The 21,565-nt window shown below is 44.6% G+C and overlaps 1 non-coding gene across 1 annotated transcript; it reads left to right on the top strand.

Annotated features, from left to right (window-relative positions):
• The first annotated feature begins 10,911 nt into the window (after positions 1 to 10,911).
• trnay-gua (transfer RNA tyrosine (anticodon GUA)) lies at positions 10,912 to 11,005 on the top strand. Its single transcript has 2 exons — positions 10,912 to 10,948; positions 10,970 to 11,005. It is a non-coding gene; the product is annotated as a tRNA-Tyr (tRNA).
• The last annotated feature ends 10,560 nt before the right edge of the window (positions 11,006 to 21,565 follow it).

The following is a 21,565-nucleotide window of genomic DNA, read 5'->3' as shown; positions in this document are numbered from 1 at the left end:
GACATGATCTTTGGTTTGAGTTTCCTGTCTGCAAATCCTCCCCTTCTAGTACCCTGTAAAAGGAGTTTATAAAAGTTATCACTGTAAGTACAGGATAGAAATTTATATCAGATAACTCTACTTTCTATGGAACTTTCTTTCCTCTCTTATTCCTCAAAGCTGTAAATCCCCATCCCATACAGTCTCCCTCCTCCGTGTGCTGAAATCCAAACCCATCGCATCATCTTTCAGTGGTCCTAAACCATGAGTGAAAGGGCGAGAGAGCGAATGTGAGAGAGCGCGAGAGAGTGAATGTGAGAGAGCGCGAGAGAGCGAATGTGAGAGAGCGAATGTGAGAGAGTGAACGTGAGAGAGTGAATGTGGGAGAGCGCGAGAGAGTGAATGTGAGAGAGCGCGAGAGAGGGAATGTGGGAGAGCGCGAGAGAGTGAATGTGAGAGAGCGCGAGAGAGTGATTGTGAGAGAGCGCGAGAGAGCGATTGTGAGAGAGCGCGAGAGAGCGAATGTGAGAGCGCGAGAGAGCGAATGTGAGAGAGCGCGAGAGAGCGAATGTGAGAGAGCGCGAGAGAGCGAATGTGAGAGAGCGCGAGGGAGCGAATGTGAGAGAGCGCGAGAGAGCAAATGTGAGAGAGCGCGAGAGAGCGAATGTGAGAGCGCGAGAGAGCGAATGTGAGAGAGCGCGAGAGAGCGAATGTGAGAGAGCGCGAGAGAGCGAATGTGAGAGAGCGCGAGAGAGTGAATGTGAGTACAGCAGTGGGCTCGGTGTGGAGAATGAAGTGGGGCAGGTGGAGCATCTTTCAGTGGGGCAGCAGTGATCATAATCTCATTCGGTTTAGAATAGTTATGGAAAAGGACAGGGGACAGTCAAATGTGAAAATTCTTAACTGGAGGAGGGATAATTCCAGTGAGTCAAAAAGGGATCTTGTCCAGGTGGATTGGAATCAAAAATTGGCAGGCAGAACAGTAATTGAACAGTGGGAGGCCTTCAAGGAGGAGTGGGTTTGGGTACAGAGTAGACAGATTCCCACGAGGAGGAAAGGAACAGCATCCAAAGCTGGAGCTCCCTGGATGACTGAAGATAGAGAGATCACCATTTCTCCTTCATTTGCAGACTCTCCCTGACTGATCACTGTTTCTCCTTCATTTACAGACTCTCCCTGACCGATCACCATTTCTCCTTCATTTAAAGACGCTCCCTGACCGATCACCATTTCTCCTTCATTCACAGGCTCTCCCTGACCTATCACCATTTCTCCTTCATTTACAGACGCTCCCTGACCGATCACCATTTCTCCTTCATTTGCAGACTCTCCCTGACCGATCACCATTTCTCATTCATTTACAAACGATCCCTGACCGATCACCATTTCTCCTTCATTCACAGACGCTCCCTGACCGATCACCATTTCTCATTCATTTACAGACTCTCCCTGACCGATCACCATTTCTCCTTCATTCACAGACTCTCCCTGACCGATCACCATTTCTCATTCATTTACAGACGATCCCTGACCGATCACCATTTCTCCTTCATTTACAGACTCTCCCTGACCGATCACCATTTCTCATTCATTTACAGACTCTCCCTGACCGATCACCATTTCTCATTCATTTACAGACTCTCCCTGACCGATCACCATTTCTCATTCATTTACAGACTCTCCCTGACCGATCACCATTTCTCATTCATTTACAGACTCTCCCTGACCGATCACCATTTCTCATTCATTCACAGACTCTCCCTGACCGATCACCATTTCTCATTCATTTACAGACTCTCCCTGACTGATCACCATTTCTCCTTCATTTACAGACTCTCCCTGACCGATCACCATTTCTCATTCATTTACAGACGATCCCTGACTGATCACCATTTCTCATTCATTTATCGATGCAGAATGATACCAGGACTTCAAGGCTGAAGTTACGAGGAGAGATTACACAAATTGGGGTTGTATTCTCTCGAGTTTCGAAGGTTAAGGGGTGATCTGATCGAAGTTTATAAGATATTAAGGGGAACAGATAGGGTGGATAGAGAGAAACTATTTCCACTGGTTGGGGATTTTAGGAGCAGGGGGCACAGTCTAAAAATTAGAGCCAGACCTTTCAGGAGTGAGATTAGAAAACATTTCTACACACGAAGGGTGGTAGAAGTTTGGAACTCTCTTCCGCAAACGGCAATTGATACTAGCTCAATTGCTAAATTTAAATCTGAGATAGATAGCTTTTTAGCAACCAAAGGTATTAAGGGATATGGGCCAAAGGCAGGTATATGGAGTTAAATCACAGATTGGCCATGATCTTATCAAATGGCGGAGCAGGCACGAGGGGCTGAATGGTCGACTCCTGTCCCGATCCTCCAATGTTCTCCGATGTTCCCTGACCGATCACCGTTTCTACATCATTTACAGACGCTCCCTGACCGATCACCGTTTCTCCTTCATTTACAGACGCTCCCTGACCGATCACCGTTTCTCCTTCATTTACAGACGCTCCCTGATTCGATGAGTCACGAGGTTTGACGCTGACACTGCGCATGCTCGGAGGCCGTGGGCCGTGTGTTGAGTTTCGGGTCTGATCTGAACCGGAGCCCCCGGAGTGTAGAGAGAGAGAGGAGAATGTTCACTGTTTGATATTCGGGCCCGGGGCCGCACTCGGGGTTTGTGAAGCCCCCGCCCCCTCCCCCGGGGTTTATTAACCCGCTCCCCCCGCCCATCTCTCACCTGTTGCCGACACGATCTCGGCCTCACTCCCCGCCCGCCGCGCATGCTCAGCTCACACTGCCCGGGTGATTGACGGGAGCTCCGGACCAATAGGAAGAGCGGAGAGGGGCTGGAGGACCGAGCGGGCGGTTGGTCCTCCAACCAATGGGAGTGGGTGAGGGGCGGGACTTGCGGCACCGAGTGGGCGGGGCTGAGCCCGGATCTCCCTCATTGGCTGAAACTCTGCATCAATTTTAAACCTGATTGATGTCAAACTCGAGGGAAAAAACTGGACTTTAATAAAGGACAAAGAGGAGGGAATATTGGAGGGAATAACACAGTGTAGGGATAAAATGGATTAATTCAGGACAGACAGCAGGGAATATTGGAGGGAATAACACAGTGTAGGGATAAAATGGATTAATTCAGGACAGACAGCAGGGATTATTGGAGGGAATAACACAGTGTAGGGATAAAATGGATTAATTCAGGACAGACAGCAGGGAATATTGGAGGGAATAACACAGTGTAGGGATAAAATGGATTAATTCAGGACAGACAGCAGGGATTATTGGAGGAAATAACACAGTGTGGGGATAAAATGGATTAATTCAGGACAGACAGCAGGGAATATTGGAGGGAATAACACAGTGTAGGGATAAAATGGATTAATTCAGGACAGACAGCAGGGAATATTGGAGGGAATAACACAGTGTAGGGATAAAATGGATTAATTCAGGACAGACAGCAGGGATTATTGGAGGAAATAACACAGTGTAGGGATAAAATGGATTAATTCAGGACAGACAGCAGGGAATATTGGAGGGAATAACACAGTGTAGGGATAAAATGGATTAATTCAGGACAGACAGCAGGGAATATTGGAGGGAATAACACAGTGTAGGGATAAAATGGATTAATTCAGGACAGACAGCAGGGAATATTGGAGGAAATAACACAGTGTAGGGATAAAATGGATTAATTCAGGACAGACAGCAGGGAATATTGGAGGGAATAACACAGTGTAGGGATAAAATGGATTAATTCAGGACAGACAGCAGGGAATATTGGAGGGAATAACACAGTGTAGGGATAAAATGGATTAATTCAGGACAGACAGCAGGGATTATTGGAGGAAATAACACAGTGTAGGGATAAAATGGATTAATTCAGGACAGACAGCAGGGATTATTGGAGGGAATAACACAGTGTAGGGATAAAATGGATTAATTCAGGACAGACAGCAGGGAATATTGGAGGGAATAACACAGTGTAGGGATAAAATGGATTAATTCAGGACAGACAGCAGGGAATATTGGAGGGAATAACACAGTGTAGGGATAAAATGGATTAATTCAGGACAGACAGCAGGGAATATTGGAGGAAATAACACAGTGTAGGGATAAAATGGATTAATTCAGGACAGACAGCAGGGAATATTGGAGGAAATAACACAGTGTAGGGATAAAATGGATTAATTCAGGACAGACAGCAGGGATTATTGGAGGAAATAACACAGTGTAGGGATAAAATGGATTAATTCAGGACAGACAGCAGGGATTATTGGAGGAAATAACACAGTGTAGGGATAAAATGGATTAATTCAGGACAGACAGCAGGGATTATTGGAGGAAATAACACAGTGTCGGGATAAAATTGATTAATTCAGGACAGACAGGGATTATTGGAGGAAATAACACAGTGTAGGGATAAAATGGATTAATTCAGGAGAGACAGCAGGGATTATTGGAGGGAATAACACAGTGTAGGGATAAAATGGATTAATTCAGGACAGACAGCAGGGAATATTGGAGGAAATAACACAGTGCAGGGATAAAATGGATTAATTCAGGACAGACAGCAGGGAATATTGGAGGGAATAACACAGTGCAGGGATAAAATGGATTAATTCAGGACAGACAGCAGGGATTATTGGAGGAAATAACACAGTGTAGGGATAAAATGGATTAATTCAGGACAGACAGCAGGGAATATTGGAGGGAATAACACAGTGTAGGGATAAAATGGATTAATTCAGGACAGACAGCAGGGAATATTGGAGGGAATAACACAGTGTAGGGATCAAAATGGATTAATTCAGGACAGACAGCAGGGATTATTGGAGGGAATAACACAGTGTAGGGATAAAATGGATTAATTCAGGACAGACAGCAGGGATTATTGGAGGAAATAACACAGTGTGGGGATAAAATGGATTAATTCAGGACAGACAGCAGGGAATATTGGAGGGAATAACACAGTGTAGGGATAAAATGGATTAATTCAGGACAGACAGCAGGGATTATTGGAGGAAATAACACAGTGTGGGGATAAAATGGATTAATTCAGGACAGACAGCAGGGAATATTGGAGGAAATAACACAGTATGGGGATAAAATGGATTAATTCAGGACAGACAGCAGGGAATATTGGAGGGAATAACACAGTGTAGGGATAAAATGGATTAATTCAGGACAGACAGCAGGGATTATTGGAGGAAATAACACAGTGTGGGGATAAAATGGATTAATTCAGGACAGACAGCAGGGAATATTGGAGGAAATAACACAGTATGGGGATAAAATGGATTAATTCAGGACAGACAGCAGGGAATATTGGAGGGAATAACACAGTGTAGGGATAAAATGGATTAATTCAGGACAGACAGCAGGGAATATTGGAGGAAATAACACAGTATGGGGATAAAATGGATTAATTCAGGACAGACAGCAGGGAATATTGGAGGGAATAACACAGTGTAGGGATAAAATGGATTAATTCAGGACAGACAGCAGGGATTATTGGAGGAAATAACACAGTGTAGGGATAAAATGGATTAATTCAGGACAGACAGCAGGGAATATTGGAGGAAATAACACAGTATGGGGATAAAATGGATTAATTCAGGACAGACAGCAGGGAATATTGGAGGGAATAACACAGTGTAGGAATAAAATGGATTAATTCAGGACAGACAGCAGGGATTATTGGAGGAAATAACACAGTGTAGGGATAAAATGGATTAATTCAGGACAGACAGCAGGGATTATTGGAGGGAATAACACAGTGTAGGGATAAAATGGATTAATTCAGGACAGACAGCAGGGATTATTGGAGGAAATAACACAGTGTAGGGATAAAATGGATTAATTCAGGACAGACAGCAGGGATTATTGGAGGAAATAACACAGTGTAGGGATAAAATGGATTAATTCAGGACAGACAGCAGGGATTATTGGAGGAAATAACACAGTGTAGGGATAAAATGGATTAATTCAGGACAGACAGCAGGGATTATTGGAGGAAATAACACAGTGTAGGGATAAAATGGATTAATTCAGGACAGACAGCAGGGAATATTGGAGGAAATAACACAGTGCAGGGATAAAATGGATTAATTCAGGACTGACAGCAGGGAATATTGGAGGAAATAACACAGTGTAGGGATAAAATGGATTAATTCAGGACAGACAGCAGGGAATATTGGAGGAAATAACACAGTGTAGGGATAAAATGGATTAATTCAGGACAGACAGCAGGGAATATTGGAGGAAATAACACAGTGTAGGGATAAAATGGATTAATTCAGGACAGACAGCAGGGAATATTGGAGGAAATAACACAGTGTAGGGATAAAATGGATTAATTCAGGACAGACAGCAGGGATTATTGGAGGAAATAACACAGTGTAGGGATAAAATGGATTAATTCAGGACAGACAACAGGGAATATTGGAGGAAATAACACAGTGTAGGGATAAAATGGATTAATTCAGGACAGACAGCAGGGAATATTGGAGGAAATAACACAGTGTAGGGATAAAATGGATTAATTCAGGACAGACAGCAGGGATTATTGGAGGAAATAACACAGTGTAGGGATAAAATGGATTAATTCAGGACAGACAGCAGGGAATATTGGAGGAAATAACACAGTGTAGGGATAAAATGGATTAATTCAGGACAGACAACAGGGAATATTGGAGGAAATAACACAGTGTAGGGATAAAATGGATTAATTCAGGACAGACAGCAGGGATTATTGGAGGAAATAACACAGTGTAGGGATAAAATGGATTAATTCAGGACAGACAGCAGGGATTGTTGGAGGAAATAACACAGTGTAGGGATAAAATGGATTAATTCAGGACAGACAGCAGGGATTATTTGAGGAAATAACACAGTTTAGGGATAAAATGGATTAATTCAGGACAGACAGCAGGGAATATTGGAGGGAATAACACAGTGTCGGGATAAAAGGGATTAATTCAGGACAGACAGGGGGGAATATTGGAGGGAATAACACAGTGTAGGGATAAAATGGATTAATTCAGGACAGACAGCAGGGAATATTGGAGGAAATAACACAGTGTAGGGATAAAATGGATGAATTCAGGACAGACAGCAGGGAATATTGGAGGAAATAACACAGTGTAGGGATAAAATGGATGAATTCAGGACAGACAGCAGGGAATATTGGAGGAAATAACACAGTGTAGGGATAAAATGGATTAATTCAGGACAGACAGCAGGGATTATTGGAGGGAATAACACAGTGTAGGGATAAAATGGATTAATTCAGGACAGACAGCAGGGAATATTGGAGGAAATAACACAGTGTAGGGATAAAATGGATGAATTCAGGACAGACAGCAGGGATTATTGGAGGAAATAACACAATGTTGTGATAAAATGGATTAATTCAGGACAGACAGCAGGGATTATTGGAGGAAATAACACAGTGTGGTGATAAAATGCAATGCATGTTGTGAAGATGGATTGTTAAAAAGTGTTTGATAAGATGCCGGACAGGAGGCTTGTTGATCAGATTAAAGCTCACGGTATTACAGGGAGTGGGTCAGTGTGGATGGGAAGTTGGATAAAGGGCAGAGTATTGGTTAATGGATGTTTTTCAGACTGTGGGGATGTAAACAGTGGTGTCCCCAGGGGCAGTGTTGGGACCATTGCTCTTCTCAATACAGAGCAATGACCTGGGCTTGGGTACAAGGGCATAAGATCAACATTTCCTGACAACACCAAGATCGGGAGCATGAAGAACTGTGAAGAGGAATTTTAGCAACTTCAGTGTGACATCGGAACATTAGGAACAGGAGTCGGCCATTCAGCCCCTCGATCCTGTTCCACCAATCAGTGAGATTGGTGTCAGTGACTGTGGGTTTGGTTTGTATCAGAGTGGAGGAGATTGGTATCAGTGACTGTGGGGTTGGTTTATATCAGAGTGGAGGAGATTGGTGTCAGTGACTGTGGGTTTGGTTTATATCAGAGTAGAGGAGATTGGTGTCAGTGACTGTGGGGTTGGTTTTTATCAGGCAGGAGGTGATTGGTGTCAGTGACTGTGGGGTTGGTTTTTATCAGGCAGGAGGTGATTGGTGTCAGTGACTGGGTTCAGGAACTGGAATTAGCCATTTAGCCCCTCAAGCCTGCTCTGCCATTCAAGTTGATTGAGACTAATCTGTGCCACAACTCCATTTACTCTTCTTTGCTCCATGTCTCTTTCAACCCTCACACAACACAAATCTATCAATCTCAATATTGAAAATTTCAATCGAGCCCCAGCATCCACAGCCTTTCGGGGAAGTGAGTTTGTAATTTCCACCACCCTCTGTTTGAAAATTTGCCACCTTATTTTGCTCTTAAATGACCGAGCTCGAATTGTAAGAATATGAAGAAGGTGGCAGATGGAGTATAATGTGGGGAAATGTGAATTTTTTCACTTTGGTAGGAAGAATAGAAAAGCAGAATATTTGTAAAAGGTGAGAGACTATGAAATGTTGTTGTTCACAGAGATTTGGGTGTCCTTGTACACGGATCACAGAAAGTTAATATCCACGTACAGCAAACAATTAAGAAAGCAAATGGTATGTTGGCCTTTATTGCAAGGGGGTTGGAGTATAAGAGTAAGGAAGTCTTGCTGCAATTATATAGGGCTTTGGTGAGACCACACCTGGAACACTGTGTACAGTTTTGGTCTCCTTACCGGAGGAAGGATATACTTGATTAGAGGGGGTGCAACGAAGGTTCACTAGATTATTTCCTGGGATGAGAGGGTTGATGTATGAGAGAGTGAGCAGAATGGCTCTATATTCTCTGGAGTTTTGAAGAATGAGAGGTGATCTCATTGAAACACCTAAAATTCTTGGAGGGCTTGACAGGGTAGTTGCTGAGAGGCTGTTTCCCCTGGCTGCAGAGTCGAGAACTCGGGGGCATAGTCTCAGGATAAGGGTTCGGCCATTTAGGACTGAGATAAGGAAACATTTCTTCACTCAGAGGGTTGCGAATATTTGGAATTCTCTACCCCAGAGGGCTGTGGATGCTCAGTCATTGATTATATTCAAGACTGAGATCGAGAGATTTTTGGACACCAAGGGAATCAAGGAATCGGGCTGGAAAGTGGAGTTAAGGTAGAAGATCAGCCATGTCCTTACTGAATGGCAGAGCAGGCTCGAGGGGCCGTATGGCCCACTCCTGCTCTTATTTCTTATGCCCTCTTGTTCTGGATTCCCCCTCCAGAAGAAATCATTTCTCTGTATCTACCTTATTGAATCCCTTTATTATTTTAAACATCTCGATGAGATCACATCTCAATGTTCTAAACTCATGGGAATAAAAACCAAGTTTATGCCACCTATCTTCATAATTTAACCCTTTTAACCCCGGCATCATTCTGGTGAATCTGCACTGTACCTTTTCTAAGGCCGATTTATCTCTCCCTCGGTTCGGTGCCCAGTTCTCCAGGTGGGGTCTGACCAAGGTTCATTACAACTGAAGCATCACTTCTGTATTCCAACCCCACTCAAGATAAAGGTCAACATTCAATTAGACTTGTTGATTATTGTCAAGATTTGTAAGGTATTTGCAAAGGATTCGAGGGGATCTTAGAGTTGGGATTTTTCTTTATTCTGTCCACTCAAGGAGTTTGATAACAGACTTACTCCTTTGAATTTAGTGCTGGATTATTGAGCCGTGATGTGTTTACTTGTTTGTATTTTGTTAAATACATTTGCTGAGTGTATTTAAATTTAAGACGAGATTCCCAGGCCTGATGCTCTATTCACACATCGAAGGTGAGAGAGATGCTGTGGGACACACGATAAGTCCAGTTGCTGAAAGTGATTCACAGACTGGGTTTTGTGTTTAGTGATCCCGGGTACATTACTGATACCTTCCCTGGATCCCAAGGCTGGGAGAGGCACTCGGGAAGGACCGGGGAGCTGGGACTTGGCCATGAGAGCAATTGAAGGTATGAGAACTGAAATAATCTACAGTGAGAAAGGAGAAAAGGCAGAATAATCGGTAATGAGGACATCAATTAGTCTCTTATCTTGAATTCATCAAGTAATTGACCCATTCTGTTTGAAACAAAGTTGATTTATTTGACATCGATCCAGAATATTGAATTTCAGCCCAGTTATAGCGGTTATTAACATCAGCAGAAACAAATCCCAACTTCCAGAATGAGGTTCTGCTGCTGAAACCCTCATCCGTGCCTTTGTTTCCCTCCAGACTCGACTATTCCAATGCTCTCCAGGCCCGGCCTCCCACTTTACACCCTCCGTAAACTTGAACCCACAATCTCCAGATCAATAATCAGTCCCATTATTCATTGTGTCACTGGCCCAGGCTGTGGAGAACACGGAGCAGCTCCCACTCCCACAGCACTGCGGTATGAGCAGGTACCGAGTCAGCCTCAGTCATGAGCACTGGAATCCACGAGTCCGGGTGTGTCAAAGGTGCACGGTGAACAATCACCAAAGTGAAACATTTTTGCCGCTTCCCTTCGATACCTCAGCTGGTCGAGCGACAAGACTGTCGTGGAAAATAAGACAAAGTCATCCTTCCGTCATTTGTTCAATTCCTGATCGAAGGAGAACGTGTGATTTTGCAATAAGCAGCAATTAGTTCAAGGTCGCTCTCTTAACTTTACAGGCACCTCACAGATTAACATGTTGCCATGAAGGCACAGGACGCCTCTTTTCCTTTCTCAAACCTGAAAACTTTCTGTGTCTGCCCAAACAAGGCTGCTCTGCCTCTGCTCACCAGCAGGGAGCGCTTTTGAGCAGCAATACTTCAAAACACTCAGCTCTCGCTTTCAGGCAAAAGAAGTCTTCGATCAGCACCGGACTCCACGAGTCTGAACGTGTCAACAGGCGCACGGTGAACAATCACCAAAGACAGCACTGTTTATCACTTCCCTTCGATAGCTCAGCTGGTAGAGCGGAGGACTGTAGTGAATTAAACAAAATAAAGTCATCCTTAGGTCGCTGGTTCAATTCCGGCTCGAAGGAGTGAGTGTGATTTTAGAATAAGCAGCAATTACCTCAAGGTCACTCTCTGAACTTCACAGGCAGCTCACAAATTAACATGTTGCCACTCAGGCACAAGACACCTCTTTTCCTTTCCAAAACCAAAAAGCTTTCTGTGTCTGCCCGAGCACGGCTGTTTCACTCGAGCATTTCCCTCTGCTCACCAGCAGGGAGTGCCTTTGAGCAGCAACACTTCAAATCGCCCTCAATTTCAGGCAAAATGGTCTTCGATCAGTCAGTCAGTCAGGGCTCTCGCTGCTCCTCGAGCTCGGGCGGCTGTTGCTTTCTGGTGACCTCGTCTTCCTTCCGAAGGCTCGGGCTCTTCTCAGCATCACTCATGATTACTGCGGCTTCCCGTTCTGCTGATCCTCACTTGCTGATGCTCGATACCGCCGATTGGAGCAAAGTATTTCATATATTCAGGGAGCGGCAACCCAAGGCAAGATTTCTCTGCTGGTCTTGGAGCAGCTTGAAGGCGAGTGTGAGGCAGGAACTGTGAGGTGCGATTTACAAACAGCAAACGAGGAATTAGCTCAACTGGTGGAGCGCTCACTTGGCCTGTGAGAAGTAGCGGGATCGTTGATTATATTCTCCACTCACCGTTTGTCTTGGGGCAATTATACAGAAACAAGAGTGTTGTCAGTGAGTCCATCGCCCATGGACTTCCTAAACTTCACTGTGTGTTTGGATACAGAGAGATCAAGGGGCAGAAAATCTTTTGATGTGCTGCAGTAAGCAAAAGTTCTTGATTTTGCGATGCAGCAAAGATGGAAAGATGAGGTGAGAGATGGAAAAAAAGCTTCGTAATCCTTGATACCTTCTCTGAAGATTGAATTCAGGACCTTCAGATTATGACACTGATGCACTGCTTGCTGCACTGAGAAGGCACTTACCAGGTATGGAGCCAGGCAGCACCACCAAGTAGGACAGCTTGCAAGGTATTGAAGGCCATAAAATTTTGCATAAAAAAATCCAAGCCAGGTAGGAATCGAACCGAATGCGTTATCCATTGCACCACTGGCCCAGATTATAACGAATTAGTAGCAGTGGGAGGCAGTGGGCATGGCGGAGGTACTAAATAAATACATTGCATCTGTCTTTCCCAAGGAAGAAGACGCTGCCAGAGTGTCAGTAAAGGAAGATGTAGTTGAGACACTGGATTGGCTAAAAATTTATAAAGAGGAGGTACTGGAAAGACGAGCTGTGCTTAAAGTAGATACGTCATCTGGTCCGGATGGGATGCATCCTCGGTTGCTGAGGGAAGTAACGGTGGAAATTGCAGAGGTACTGGCAAAAAACCTCCAAACATCCTTAGATATGGGGGTGATGCCAGAGGACTGGAGAATTGCAAATGTTACACCCCTGTTCAAGAAAGGGTGAAAGAAAAAATCCAGCAACTGCTAACCAGTCAGTTTAACCTCGGTAGTGGAGAAAGTTCGAGCAACGATAATCCGGGACAGAATTAGCAGTCACTTGGACAAGGATTAGGGAAAGGCAGCACGGATTTGTTAAAGGCAAATCGTGTTTAATTAACTTGATACAGTTTTTTGATGAGGTAACAGAGAGTAGATGAGGGCAATGCAGTTAATGTGGTGTATATGGACTTCGAAAAGGCATCAGATAATGTGCCGCATAATGGGTTTGTCATCAAGATTGAAGCCCATGGAATAAAAGGGGCAGTAGCAGCATGGATACAGAATTGGCTAAATAACAGGAAACAGAGTGTAGAGGTGAACGGTTGTTTTTCGGAATGGAGGGAGGTGTACAGTGGTGTTCCCCAGGGGTCGGTGCTGGGACCACTGCTTTCCTTGATATAATGTGGAGATGCCGGTGATGGACTGGGGTTAACAATTGTAAACAATTTTGCAACACCAAGTTATAGTCCAACGATTTTATTTTTAATCCCACAAGCTTTCGGGGGCTTTCCCCTTCCTCAGGCGGTGTGGAAAACTTCTTTACATCGGGAGTAGGCAGTCTGTGGAATTCACTTCCACGGTTAGTGTTTGGGGCACACAGTTCTGTAATGACAAGTGGTCCTCATGTTTTTATCCAAGACAGGCCTCAGCCCAGTCATTTACTCTTAATGTTGGTGCAATAGTTCAAGCTCAGAGGTGCCAGGTATCGGGAGCAGCAGTAGCTGTAAATAAAATCTAAATGTAAGTAAATACCAATATAGTTCATCTTCATCTATTTCGAGTTTAATAACTTTTGCTGAATGTGGCCCAGGCCAAGTGCCAGGATATCGGGTCAGGTTCACCATAGGAAATGAGTTTGACATCCCTGAGAGAGACAATGTGAACCGGATTACCCTCATCCACTAACCCAGCAACTTCTTCAAAAAACTCAAGCAAGTTTGTAAGACACCATTTTCTTTCCCAGAAGCCGTGTTGAGTATCTCTAATGGCCCCTTCTCTTTCCCCGTGATCATAAACAGCATCTCTTAGGATCCCTTCAAGCATCTTCCCTCTGATCGAGGTCACACTGATGGGCCTGTCATTCCCCGGCTCTGATTTGTCCCCTTTAATGAAAATGGGAACTACATGAGCTCCCTTCCAATCTCAGGGGACAATCCCTGACTCTATTGAGCTGTTGAAGATACAGGCAAGGGGCTCACAGAGCACCCGTCCCATCTCTTTAAACACCCGGGGGTGGATATCATCTGGACCTGGAGCACAATGCATTTTGAGAGTTCATATTTTATCCAAAGTGACATCCCATTCTATTTTAATATTTATGATGTTATTGTTGACAGCACATCCCACAGCTGGAATCTGAGCCTCATCCACAGGAGTGTAGACTGATGAGAAATAGTCATTCAACAGCTCTGCCATAGCCCGGGAATCTGTCCTGAACTGTCTTTCAGTGGCCCTAAAGCATCTTTAATGGTCTTCTGACTCCTGACGTAGCTGGAAAGACATTTGCTAATATTCTCAGAATTGGGCACCATCTTCTTTTCCAAAGATCTCTGAGCTTCTCTAATGGCTGCTTTTGTCTCCCTCGATTGTGGGTGATATTTGACCCAATTCTCCTGTAAACTGAATTCATCCTGATCCGATCTGGGTTAAATGTAAGACAGTTCGGGGAGTCAGGAATCATTCACCGCTGGACCCACACTGAGAGGTAAAACCCCAGACGGTTCCTTGGTAAGGATTCCTCTGGTACCTCAGCATATCTTTGTCAGCTATCTTACAGTCCACTCCTGGAGGCCCCACTCCCTGAGCCTGCAACCTTCAGCAGGGTCAGTGGTGGAGTTCCGCAGTGGGAGTGATCCCAGAGTAACTGTCGGGATCGCTCCCACCCTGTGGATGGTCCGGATCGTGTATTTTTAGTGATCCTGGTGTCTAACACGCACACATCAATAAAACCGGGAATTCTGGAAACACACTGCAGGTCCTTCTTTATCTGGAGATCAAATGACTGTTGGATAATTGTACCAGCAGTTAACAGGCTCCTGGGAACTCCTCCCTCTGCTATTTTAATTCAGACTTTAAATCATTTATTTTAAACGGGTTTATTTTAAATGAGTTAACGCCTGCCTTAAATGGTAGACTCAGGACTGTCACACAAACAGGTTAAATCTTCATAGAATAATTACCACAGTCATTTTTAGACTGGACGCCGCACGGTGACTTTGCTGTCAGTGAAGAGAGACGAGAAAGACCAAAGTGCCGTTTGCCCCTCTCAGTGTGGCCCTGAAGGACTGTGTCCAGGCTGAAGTTCTGTTCCCACCGGACGATCCTCCCCCCAGATTGTCCTTTCTGAGCTCCAGTCAGGTGATGTTAAACACTCAGGTGGGAAAGACCAAAATCTACAACAAAGTGTTTGAAACAAAGCTGATTTATTGAACAGATATCCAGAATATTAAACTCTAGCCCAGTTATCGGGGTTATTAACATCAAGAGAAACAAACCCCAACTGTCAGAATGAACATGGTTCAGTCCTGGATGGGATTAACAGCAGAATCCAACCCCTGCAGTCATATGTGAACTCGCTGGTGTCTCAGCACATGTGATGACTGAGTGAATCCCTTCCCACACACGGAGCAGGTGAAAAGTCTCTCCCCAGTGTGAGTGCGTCGATGTCTCAGCAGATCATTTCTGATTTTAAATCTTTTCTCACAGTCAGAACATTTAAAGGTCTCTCTTCAGTGTGAACTCGCTGGTGTGACAGAAGGAGGGATGACCGAGTGAATCTCTTCTTTCACACAGAGCAGGAGAACGGCCTCTCCCTAGTGTGAACTCGCTGGTGAGTGCGTTGGTGTTTCAGCAGATTAAATTTGCTTTTAAACCTCTTCTTACAGTCAGAACATTTAAAAGGTCTCTCATCAGTGTGAACTCGCTGGTGTGACAGCAGGTTGGATGACTGAGTGAATCCTTTCCCACACACGGAGCAGGTGAACGGTCTCTCCCCAGTGTGAGTGCGTTGGTGTGTCAGCAGTTCAATTTTGCTTTTAAACCTCTTCTTACAGTCAGAACATTTAAAAGGTCTCTCATCAGTGTGAACTCGCTGGTGTGACAGCAGGTTGGATGACTGAGTGAATCCTTTCCCACACACGGAGCAGGTGAACGGCCTCTCCCCAGTGTGAGTGCGTTGGTGTATCAGCAGAATACTTTTCCTTTTAAACCTCTTCTCACAGTCAGAACATTTTAAAGGTCTCTCATCAGAGTGAACTCGCTGGTGTCTCAGCAGGGTGGATGACTGAGTGAATCCCTTCCCACACACGGAGCAGGTGAACGGCCTCTCCCCAGTGTGATTGCGTCGATGAGTTTCCAGCTCTGAAGGGTAATTGAATCCCTTCCCACAGTCCCCACATTTCCACGGTTTCTCCATGGTCCGGGTGTCCTTGTGTCTCTCCAGGTTGGACGATCAGTTGAAGCCTCGTCCACACACAGAACACGTGTACGGTTTCTCCCCGCTGTGAATGGTGCGATGTTTTTTCAGGCTGTGTAACTGGTTAAAGCTCTTTCCACAGTCAGTGCACTGGAACACTCTCACTCGGGTGTGTGTGTGTCTCGGTGCTTTTCCACTCACACTGATGTTTGAAATCTTCTCCCATGGATAGAACAGACAAACATTTCTCCTTCCACATTCAAAGGCCGATGATATTCAGGTCCTGATGAATCGAGTGACTCTGTCAGATCTTGACGTGATCTTTGATTTGAGTTTCCCTCTGCAAATCCTCCCCTGTTAAAGGAGTTTATAAAAGTTATCAATGTAAGTACAGGATAGAAATTCAGATCAGATAACTCGACTTTCTATGGAACATTATTTCCTCTCTCATTCCTCAAAGCTGTAAATCCCCGTCCCACACATTCTCCCTCCTCCCTGTGCTGAAATCCAAACCCATCGCATCATCTTTCAGTGGCCCTAAACCGTGAGTGAAAGGGTGAGAGAGGAATGTGAGAGTGAGTGTGAGAGAGTGTGAGAGTGAGTGTGAGAGAGTGAGTGTGAGAGAAAGTGTGAGAGAGTGTGAGTGATTGTGAGAGAGTGAGTGTGAGAAAGTGTGAGTACAGCAGTGGGCTCGGTGTGGAGAATGAAGTGGGGCAGGTGGGGCATGTTTCAGTGGGGCAGCAGTGATCATAATCTCATGAGGTTTAGAACAGTTACGGAAAAGGACAAGGAGCAGTCAAATGTGAAAATTCTTAACTGGAGGAGGGCAAATTCCAGTGAGTTAAAAAGGGATCTTGTCCGTGTGGATTGGAATCAAAAATTGGCAGGCAGAACAATAATTGAATGATTGGAGGCCTTCAAGGAGGAGTTGGTTTGGGTGCAGAGTAGACAGATGTCTACGGGAGAGAAAGGAAGGGCATCCAAAGCTAGAGCTCCCTGTATGACGAAAGAGATAGAGATTAAAATGAAACAGAAAAAGGAGGCTTATGAGGAATGTAAGGTTCATAATACAGTCGTGAACCAGGCTGAACAAAGAAAGTACAGAGATCTAAAAAAGGGAATAAGAGGTGCAAAGAGGGAGTATGAGAATATATTGGTGGTAAACATAAAAGGGAATCCAAAAGTCTTTTATAAACATACAAATGGTAAAAGGGGAGTCAGAGGAAGGGCGGGGTCGATTCGGGACAAAAAAGGAGATCTTCTTGTGGAGGCAGAGGGCATGGCTGAGGCACTAAATGATTACTTTACATCCGTCTTCACAAGAGAAGAGGATTCTGCCATTTTAGCAGTGAAGGAGGAGGTAGTTCTGATATTGGAGACGATAAAAATCGATAAAGAGGAGGTACTTAAAAGATTGGCAGTGCTCAAAGTAAAAAGTCTTTCGGTCCAGATGGGATGCCTCCTCGATTACTGAGGGAAGTAAGGGTGTCGATAGCAGAGGCTCTGACCACAATCTTCCAATCCTCCTTGGATATGGGAGTGGTGTCTGAGGACTGGAGGATTGCAAGTGTCACACCCCTGTTCATAAATGTGGGAGAGGGATAAACCCGGCAATTACAGGCCAGTCAGCCTAACGTCGGTGGTGGGAAACTTCGAGAGACCCGAATCTGGGACAAAATTAATTCTCACTTGGAAGAACGTGGGTTAATAAATGAGAGCCAATATAGATTTGATAAAAGTAAAATCATGTCTGACTAATTTGATTGAGTTCTTCAATGAAATAACGAGAGGGTTGATGAGGGTAGTGACTCGATGTTGTGCACATGGACATTTAAAAGGCATTTGGTAAAGTACCACCAAATGGACCTGTTGGTAAAATTGAAGCCCATGGCAGAATGGATACAAAATTGGCTGAGAGACAGAACGTGGAGATCAGTGATGAACCGTTGTTTTACAGACTGGAAGGAAGTATACAGTGATGTTCCACAGGGGTTGGTATTCGGACCATGACTCTTTTTTGAGATATATTAATGACCGAGAAGTGTAACCAGTGGGTGCCGCAAGGATCAGTGCTTGGGCCTCAGCTGTTTACAATATATATCAATGACTTAGATGATGGGACCGAATGTAATGTATCCAAGTTTGCTGACAATACAAAGCTAAGTGGGAAAGTAAGTTGTGAGGGGGACACAAAGAGTCTGCAAAGGGATATGGACAGGTTAAGTGAGTGGGCGAGAAGGTGGCAGATAGAGTATTATGTGGGGAAATGTGAGGTTATTCACTTTGGTAGGAAGAATAGAAAAACAGAATACTTTTTAAATGGTGAGAAACTATTAAATGTTGGTGTTCAGAGGGATTTGGGTGTCCTCGTACAAGAAACACTGAAAGTTAACTTGCAGGTACAGCGAGCAATCAGGAAAGCAAATAGAATGATGGAATTTATTGCAAGGCGGTTGGAGTAGCTCCCGAACCGATCACCATTTGTCCTTTATCAACGGATGCTCCCCGACTCATCACCATTTCTCCTTCTTTTATAGACGCTCCACAACTGATCACGATTTCTCCTTCATTCACAGACGCTCCCTGACCGATCTCCATTTCTCCTTCATTTACGGACGCTCCCTGACCGATCACCATTTCTCCTTCATTTACAGACGCTCCCTGACCGATCTCCATTTCTCCTTCATTTACGGACGCTCCCTGACCGATCCCCATTTCTCCTTCATTTACAGACGCTCCCTGACCGATCTCCATTTCTCCTTCATTTATGGACGCTCCCTGACCGATCACCATTTCTCCTTCATTTACAGACGCTCCCTGACCGATCTCCATTTCTCCTTCATTGACAGACGCTCCCTGACCAATCACCATTTCTCCTTCATTTACAGACGCTCCCTGACCGATCACCATTTCTCCTTCATTTACAGACGCTCCCTGACCGATCACCATTTCTCCTTCATTTACAAACGCTCCCTGACCGTCACCATTTCTCCTTCATTTACAGACGCTCCCTGACCGATCACCATTTCTCCTTCATTTACAAACGCTCCCTGACCGATCACAATTTCTCCTTCATTTACAGACGCTCCCTGACCGATCACCATTTCTCCTTCATTTACAAACGCTCCCTGACCGATAACAATTTCTCCTTCATTTACAGATGCTCCCTGACTGATCACCGTTTCTCCTTCATTTACAGACACTCCCTGATGATCACAGCATCTCCTTCATTAACAGACGCTCCCGAACGAACACCATTTCCGCTTCATTTACAGACGCTCCCTGACCGATCACCATTTCTCCTTCATTTACAGACGCTCCCTGATTCGATGAGTCACGAGGTTTGACGCTGACACTGCGCATGCTCGGAGGCCGCGGGCCGTGTGTTGAGTTTCGGGTCTGATCTAAACCGGAGCCCCCGGAGTGTAGAGAGAGAGAGGAGAATGTTCACTGTTTGATATTCGGGCCCGGGGCCGCACTCGGGGTTTGTGAAGCCCCCGCCCCCTCCCCCGGGGTTTATTAACCCGCTCCCCCCGCCCATCTCTCACCTGTTGCCGACACGATCTCGGCCTCACTCCCCGCCCGCCGCGCATGCTCAGCTCACACTGCCCGGGTGATTGACGGGAGCTCCGGACCAATAGGAAGAGCGGAGAGGGGCTGGAGGACCGAGCGGGCGGTTGGTCCTCCAACCAATGGGAGTGGGTGAGGGGCGGGACTTGCGGCACCGAGTGGGCGGGGCTGCGCCCGGATCTCCCTCATTGGCTGAAACTCTGCATCAATTTTAAACCTGATTGATGTCAAACTCGAGGGAAAAACTGGACTTTAATAAAGGACAAAGAGGAGGGAATATTGGAGGGAATAACACAGTGTAGGGATAAAATGGATTAATTCAGGACAGACAGCAGGGATTATTGGAGGGAATAACACAGTGTAGGGATAAAATGGATTAATTCAGGACAGACAGCAGGGAATATTGGAGGGAATAACACAGTGTAGGGATAAAATGGATTAATTCAGGACAGACAGCAGGGAATATTGGAGGAAATAACACAGTGTAGGGATAAAATGGATTAATTCAGGACAGACAGCAGGGAATATTGGAGGAAATAACACAGTGTGGGGATAAAATGGATTAATTCAGGACAGACAGCAGGGATTATTGGAGGGAATAACACAGTGTAGGGATAAAATGGATTAATTCAGGACAGACAGCAGGGAATATTGGAGGGAATAACACAGTGTAGGGATAAAATGGATTAATTCAGGACAGACAGCAGGGAATATTGGAGGAAATAACACAGTGTAGGGATAAAATGGATTAATTCAGGACAGACAGCAGGGAATATTGGAGGAAATAACACAGTGTGGGGATAAAATGGATTAATTCAGGACAGACAGCAGGGATTATTGGAGGGAATAACACAGTGTAGGGATAAAATGGATTAATTCAGGACAGACAGCAGGGAATATTGGAGGGAATAACACAGTGTAGGGATAAAATGGATTAATTCAGGACAGACAGCAGGGATTATTGGAGGGAATAACACAGTGTAGGGATAAAATGGATTAATTCAGGACAGACAGCAGGGAATATTGGAGGGAATAACACAGTGTAGGGATAAAATGGATTAATTCAGGACAGACAGCAGGGAATATTGGAGGGAATAACACAGTGTAGGGATAAAATGGATTAATTCAGGACAGACAGCAGGGAATATTGGAGGGAATAACACAGTGTAGGGATAAAATGGATTAATTCAGGACAGACAGCAGGGAATATTGGAGGGAATAACACAGTGTAGGGATAAAATGGATTAATTCAGGACAGACAGCAGGGAATATTGGAGGAAATAACACAGTGTAGGGATAAAATGGATTAATTCAGGACAGACAGCAGGGATTATTGGAGGAAATAACACAGTGTAGGGATAAAATGGATTAATTCAGGACAGACAGCAGGGAATATTGGAGGGAATAACACAGTGTAGGGATAAAATGGATTAATTCAGGACAGACAGCAGGGATTATTGGAGGGAATAACACAGTGTAGGGATAAAATGGATTAATTCAGGACAGACAGCAGGGAATATTGGAGGAAATAACACAGTGTAGGGATAAAATGGATTAATTCAGGACAGACAGCAGGGAATATTGGAGGAAATAACACAGTGTAGGGATAAAATGGATTAATTCAGGACAGACAGCAGGGAATATTGGAGGAAATAACACAGTGCAGGGATAAAATGGATTAATTCAGGACAGACAGCAGGGATTATTGGAGGGAATAACACAGTGTAGGGATAAAATGGATTAATTCAGGACAGACAGCAGGGAATATTGGAGGAAATAATACAGTGTAGGGATAAAATGGATTAATTCAGGACAGACAGCAGGGATTATTGGAGGGAATAACACAGTGTAGGGATAAAATGGATTAATTCAGGTCAGACAGCAGGGAATATTGGAGGGAATAACACAGTGTAGGGATAAAATGGATTAATTCAGGACAGACAGCAGGGATTATTGGAGGAAATAACACAGTGTGGTGATAAAATGGATTAATTCAGGACAGACAGCAGGGATTATTGGAGGAAATAACACAGTGTAGGGATAAAATGGATTAATTCAGGACAGACAGCAGGGATTATTGGAGGGAATAACACAGTGTAGGGATAAAATGGATTAATTCAGGACAGACAGCAGGGATTATTG

The sequence above is a fragment of the Heptranchias perlo genome, unplaced genomic scaffold (assembly GCF_035084215.1).
Source record: "Heptranchias perlo isolate sHepPer1 unplaced genomic scaffold, sHepPer1.hap1 HAP1_SCAFFOLD_402, whole genome shotgun sequence".
Classification (NCBI taxonomy): Eukaryota; Metazoa; Chordata; class Chondrichthyes; order Hexanchiformes; family Hexanchidae; genus Heptranchias; species Heptranchias perlo.
The sequence above is the reverse complement of the archived record's forward strand: the minus strand, read 5'-3'. Positions and strand labels throughout refer to the sequence as shown.